Source organism: Pimephales promelas, chromosome 6 (genome assembly GCF_988280905.1).
Source record: "Pimephales promelas chromosome 6, fPimPro1.hap1.1, whole genome shotgun sequence".
Lineage (NCBI taxonomy): Eukaryota > Metazoa > Chordata > Actinopteri > Cypriniformes > Leuciscidae > Pimephales > Pimephales promelas.
In genome coordinates, this window is record NC_142774.1 from 11,586,295 (window position 1) to 11,592,698 (window position 6,404).

The 6,404-nt window shown below is 39.0% G+C and overlaps 1 long non-coding RNA gene across 1 annotated transcript; it reads left to right on the forward strand.

The window, feature by feature from the left end:
• The first annotated feature begins 4,981 nt into the window (after window positions 1–4,981).
• Window positions 4,982–6,297, forward strand: LOC148978501 (uncharacterized). The gene is made up of 3 exons (XR_016168824.1): window positions 4,982–5,641; window positions 5,715–5,747; window positions 5,842–6,297. It is a non-coding gene; the product is annotated as an uncharacterized LOC148978501 (long non-coding RNA).
• The last annotated feature ends 107 nt before the right edge of the window (window positions 6,298–6,404 follow it).

Below are 6,404 nucleotides of genomic sequence, written 5' to 3' on the forward strand. Positions count from 1 at the left end.
GTCAAAATTACAAACACCACAGATCACTCATTAAACACTACATCAAAAAATGGAGAACAAAGAATCCAAAGCATGCAGTCACAGAAAAAAGTCTATTGTAACAAATTTTGCAATAGGCCTACGTAAAAAAGTATTAGGCTAATGACAACTTAGAGTAGTAAGGTGAATACAATATCCACTGCAAATAGTATTGCACTGAATATTGAATAGTATACATTTGCCTATCGAATGTCTGTATATTCACCACTTGCATAATGTGAAAATACAGCGACCCAACTGCAAAAACCAAAAAGGTCAGTAAAAGCTTTGGTAACACTTTATTTTACGCCCCGCAAACAACTATGTAAGTAGGCTACACCGAAATTACGGTGTACGTTTCTGTAGTTATATTGTACTTCCGTGTAGGTATAAGGGAACAATATGTAAGTTTGGGGTAATAAAAGGGGTAAGCACCACTTTAATTTACAGCCCGCAGGAGTTACACTTACCCTGTAACTACACAGAACAAGGGGGTAACTTACTATGTAGCAATACGAAACAACACTATTTGCACTGTAATTACAGAGAAAGGTACTGTTATCAAAAAAAAAACAAAAAAAAAACAAACGTTTTAATTACACAGTTTATTTGAGTATATCAAAACCCAATGCACAAAAACATGTCACTGCTTGAAATACAGCCACTAATAAACAATCGGTGTTGATGAGGAAAATAAACTATACTATTAGTAAGGATTAGAACCCAGAACCTGTGACACACATGGCAAAAGTTCTTCCTCTTGACCATTAAAGCTCATGGGGATATGTATTTAATCACGTGAAAAATCTCACCACTAACAACATATATTAGATCTCATTAAACGACAATTTAAACACAATGTAATGTACTATTGTATACTATGTAACACCTCATGCCGTGAGTGGTGTTTACGACAGTAACGTTAAAAACAAGTACTCCACAGTTACTCTAGGGGTCGCTGTTTGACAAAAACAGCATTCTTGTCTGGTGTCCCTTTAAGAGGGTCGCCTGATGACACCTAATGGCGATTTAGGGTTATGTTTAAAAAGTATCGTTCTTTACAATGGTAGCATGAAAATAGAGACTAGTAGGTTAAAATTATTAAATGTCAAACGGCTTTCCATACTCTGTCTGTCGTTTCGACTAGTCACAATTACGTTACAGATATCTTAAATAATAATACAAATTATCCAAAATGTAATTACGACTAGTCAGAAAGACGTTGTTGATATCTACAATGTTAATTCCGGATAGTCAAACTTAGCTTTTAAATGTTAAAAGGGCTTGCCATACAGAGACGTAGGCTCAGAGAGAGGCTCACCATATTCAAACCAAAATATCTGACTTTCTGTTGGTTGGAGCTAATAATTGCAAATTAGAAAGTTGTCTGGCTCGAGGAGAACAATATACATATCGATTTTTGTAACTGTAGATAAAACTTATCCCCCCACTTTTGACAAAAGTTGGCGCTACTGAGCCCTCACCACGCCCGTTTCTGACACTTTGCACATGTCTACTGGCTGAGAAACATAATGTGTCTTTCGAATTTTATACAATTTCAAGCATGCTAAGAGTCTCAAAAGCATCAAACAAGAATATTAAAGTGTGATGCGTTGCCACGGCAACAGTATCTAAGATATCAATAATCTTTTCACAGCTCTATATCTGCCGTGTGTTTACATTATACACATAAAGTTTGAAGCAAATCGGGTAAAAATAAGAGGGTTATTTCAAAGCATTTTAAAAATGACACACTTCCTGCTGCCAGTTGGTGGCGCTATAACTTTGACTCACAATAGTCACATCCATGTGACCGGCCTCTTACAACGAACGCACTGCTGAAGTTTCCGAAAATGCGACTAAAACAAACAATTTTATCAATTTAAACTAAACGTTGGACTCAATATAGTGTTCCTTACAACTTACTAAAGATCCAGTGATCCATGGATATTGACATGCAGCCAGGAATCGTGTTGCCTGACATTTATGTTTGCCTTAATCATAAAGCAAATTTGCCTGTGAACGCTTTATATAAATACAATACAGGTAGGTCTAAATCACTTATATCAGTGTTTTATATATATATACACTCACCGGCCACTTTATTAGGTACACCTGTCCAACTGCTCATTAACACTTAATTTCTAAGCAGCCAATCACATGGCGGCAACTCAGTGCATTTAGGCATGTAGACATGGTCAAGACAATCTCCTGCAGTTCAAACCGAGCATCAGTATGGGGAAGAAAGGTGATTTGAGTGACTTTGAACGTGGCATGATTGTTGGTGCCAGAAGGGCTGGTCTGAGTATTTCAGAAACTGCTAATCTACTGGGATTTTCACGCACAACCATCTCTAGGGTTTACAGAGAATGGTCCGAAAAAGAAAAAAACATACAGTGAGCGGCAGTTCTGTGGGCGGAAATGCCTTGTTGATGCCAGAGGTCAGAGGAGAATGGCCAGACTGGTTCGAGCTGATAGAAGGGCAACAGTGACTCAAATAACCACCCGTTACAACCAAGGTGGGTAGAAGAGCATCTCTGAACGCACAGTACGTCGAACTTTGAGGCAGATGGGCTACAGCAGCAGAAGACCACACCGGGTGCCACTCCTTTCAGCTAAGAACAGGAAACTGAGGCTACAATTTGCACAAGCTCATCGAAATTGGACAATAGAAGATTGGAAAAACGTTGCCTGGTCTGATGAGTCTCGATTTCTGCTGCGCCATTCGGATGGTAGGGTCAGAATTTGGCGTCTACAACATGAAAGCATGGATCCATCCTGCCTTGTATCAACGGTTCAGGCTGGTGGTGGTGGTGTCATGGTGTGGGGAATATTTTCTTGGCACTCTTTGGGCCCCTTGGTACCAATTGAGCATCGTTGCAACGCCACAGCCTACCTGAGTATTGTTGCTGACCATGTCCATCCCTTTATGACCACAATGTACCCAACTTCTGATGGCTACTTTCAGCAGGATAATGCGCCATGTCATAAAGCTGGAATCATCTCAGACTGGTTTCTTGAACATGACAATGAGTTCGCTGTACTCAAATGGCCTCCACAGTCACCAGATCTCAATCCAATAGAGCATCTTTGGGATGTGGTGGAACGGGAGATTCGCATCATGGATGTGCAGCCGACAAATCTGCGGCAACTGTGTGATGCCATCATGTCAATATGGACCAAACTCCCTGAGGAATGCTTCCAGCACCTTGTTGAATCTATGCCACGAAGAATTGAGGCAGTTCTGAAGGCAAAAGGGGGTCCAACCCGTTACTAGCATGGGGTACCTAATAAAGTGGCCGGTGAGTGTATATATATATATATATATATATATATATATATATATATATATCGATCATCATATCGTCCAGCACTAAAACTTTATAGTTTATAAAACAACCCTATTTTACTTTATGGTTTTACACCTAAATTCAGCATATTAACACAAAATGATAACTGCTTCCACCTTTCGCTGACTGGAGTCCAGTTTTTTTCTGTGAATTGCAGTGATCTATTTGCTTTTTTTGTCAAATCTAGTTGTACAGTCAATCACAAAGCTCTTTCCCACTTTGTGTTGTGTTTGTTTTTCGCGGCATTCACGCTGAAAACATATACAGCGGCTCAGTCTTTTTGCCACTCACTGTGAGTCATGCTGTAAGTAGTAGCCTTACTCAGGCACTCCGGCCGACAGTGATGTCATGCGCATTCCCTCAAAGTTTGCTGCCTTAAAGGTGCATTGCACAACATTTCATGTTAAAAATACCATGAAGTTTTTCTAACCCATACATGCTTAAACAATTGCATGGATCCCTTTTCTGATAACTGCGATTGCCTCTATAATCCTGTACAGTAAAATAAATCAGAGGGAATTTGAGACTGCGGGCGTGACGTCATGTGCGTTCACGCTCACCTGGCAATGTCTGACAGGTTTGTGAATTCACCACCATTCTCCATACCAGCGAAGAGAAGACAACTCGAGCAACAAAACTTTAATCAACTTTCGGCAAAAGCAGAAGATGGATTCAAAGACCTTGTAATTCATTCCAAACCCCAAAGCAAACTCCACGTAAGACAAAGAAAATAAAACTTTTGTCTTGTGCCATGCATCAGAATAAAACGAGAAGACTTTCAACAAATGGAGATATCTCCGGTCTGCTCTAGGGCTCAAACGCTTCAGGGCACATAAAACAAAAAACGAAGTTTTCTACTAGGCTACTCCCGTTTTCCCCCCACACATAAGTGTGTAATTCACTCAAATGCCTTTCCTTTCATATTTACAATGAGTTGCAGATTTATAACTTTATTACCTCTGACGACATTATGACTGTAACAAAAGATTTGTGCGGCTGATGCTCCTTTGGTTATGAACAGCTCGTGCAAGCGTGAGTGTACGTGTGGTCTATGAGCGTGCACACCTCTGGTTGCAGTTTCACTTGTCGCCAGAGGGGGCATAGTTCTGCAAATACTGAGAGACTTGCGCTATGCACCTTAAAAAGTACAATCAACTTGGATATTTAAGTCATTTCAACTTAAATTACATTAAACTGATATTAAAAAATGAGTTGAATCATAACCCTCTCACTCTCCGGAGTAATGATATTACTGCGCCGAGTCCATAGATATATATGCGCCGAGTCGAAGTCGATGAATAGTAAATTGAATACTGTGTTGACAAATGTACAACAAAAATGTGCTGTGCATTGCCATACAGAAACAGTGGGACATGAAGAAAGATCTGAACCTGAAAGTCCTGTTGCATTTTCCCCCCTACCTGAGATCTGAAAATCAAAAAACGTAGTATTCATTACATCAGCCCAAATTCCTGCTCTATTGCAACAAAAACAATTCCGGAAGTTTTAATGGAATAATCTATAACAAGAATTTCCCAATTTTACCAATCTTCCAAAAGTTTGTATGCCAGAGATTTGTGGTGTCAGACATCCACTAGTCTCAGCCTCGTCAGTCTGAAGGTCTGGCTACGCGAGACTAGACATCCACTGACCTGTTTGAGCAGTGGACAAACTAGAAGTGGTTTCCTGGAATATTATTCCATCCTTAATTACAAAATTTATGATAGTTTCCCAGGAGGAAGTGACAAGCAGTTAGGATGAGGGTTTAGGAAATTCTAACGAATTGATAATAGCGTTGAGACATGTCCAATCAATACACCCACACACAATTCACATATTTCTAGTCTGGTGAGAAATTTGATGACTCTTCAGTCTGAAAGTTTGAGTCCAGCTTGTGATGAAAGAGGACCTCAAGATATATAAGATGGAGAATCAGGAACATTTGCAGAAGCCGTGGCACAGACGTCGATCTCTGACAAGGGCATCCAACTCTAAAACACTGCCAGCAAAGTGACTTTGTGCTTGACACCGAGGAGATACAAGTAAGACTTTATATGATAATGAATTACGAGTTTGCTTGTGATTTCATTGCTGTCAGTGTATGAGCTTTCTGGTTTTGTTTTACAGTGCATTCTATGATATATGCCTTCCTAATGATACTGTGTGTGAGGTCTGGCAGCCTTGCACCCACTACACACACAGGGAGTCAAAGTACCTGCAGCAATACAAAGCAGGGGGTTGACAGGATAAACCAGTTTTTGACAAATCTATGTGTAAGTGTCATAAAATATCAGTCTATTATGAGTTAATTTCTTAATCTAATGATAATTCCATTTGTACATTTAGTCGGACAGCTCTACCGAAAAAGGCAGTGGAAAGGTAAGTTACAGGCGGACATTTGACTTTTAACAGCTTCTTTTAGTGCTTATAGCTGTACTGTATCTGACAAGATATGCATTTGTTCTTTTCTCAGTCAAACCGAAATATTACAACCAAAGTTTTACAGGAACTTAATGATTACTGTAACTGCGAGAAAGTGTTTGGCGATAAAATCAGGATGGAAATCGATGGCCTAATTGATAACTTACAGGTAATGAAAAGTGTTAAAGATGAATGTACTACATTTGCAAATTACACAAGATGAGTTTCAACGTTTCTTTCTATTTGCAGATGCTCACAGGCTCAAAAGAAGAAAAAACGTGCAATTTATCAAATCCCTCGTGCTCCTCGAAACTTCAACGTCTCTTTTTGTGGGACAAATGTCAAGATTTTAAGAAGCTCATTGGCGAGTGTTTACAAATAATACAACCTAAGTGTCCTTAAATACTTTAAATAGCCTACGACTTTAATATTTATACATTTTTATTTATCATTTAATGCTTTTATATGACGTTTTCACACATTGTTTGTGCACCTGACCTCTGGGATAAATTGGAAATTTGTATTTTTTTATTGTGATAAATGTATGTCAATAAAAAATGTTTTACATTTTAATATTTACAGAAGTGTTCCGTCAAATGTTTCAAAATGCTAGAG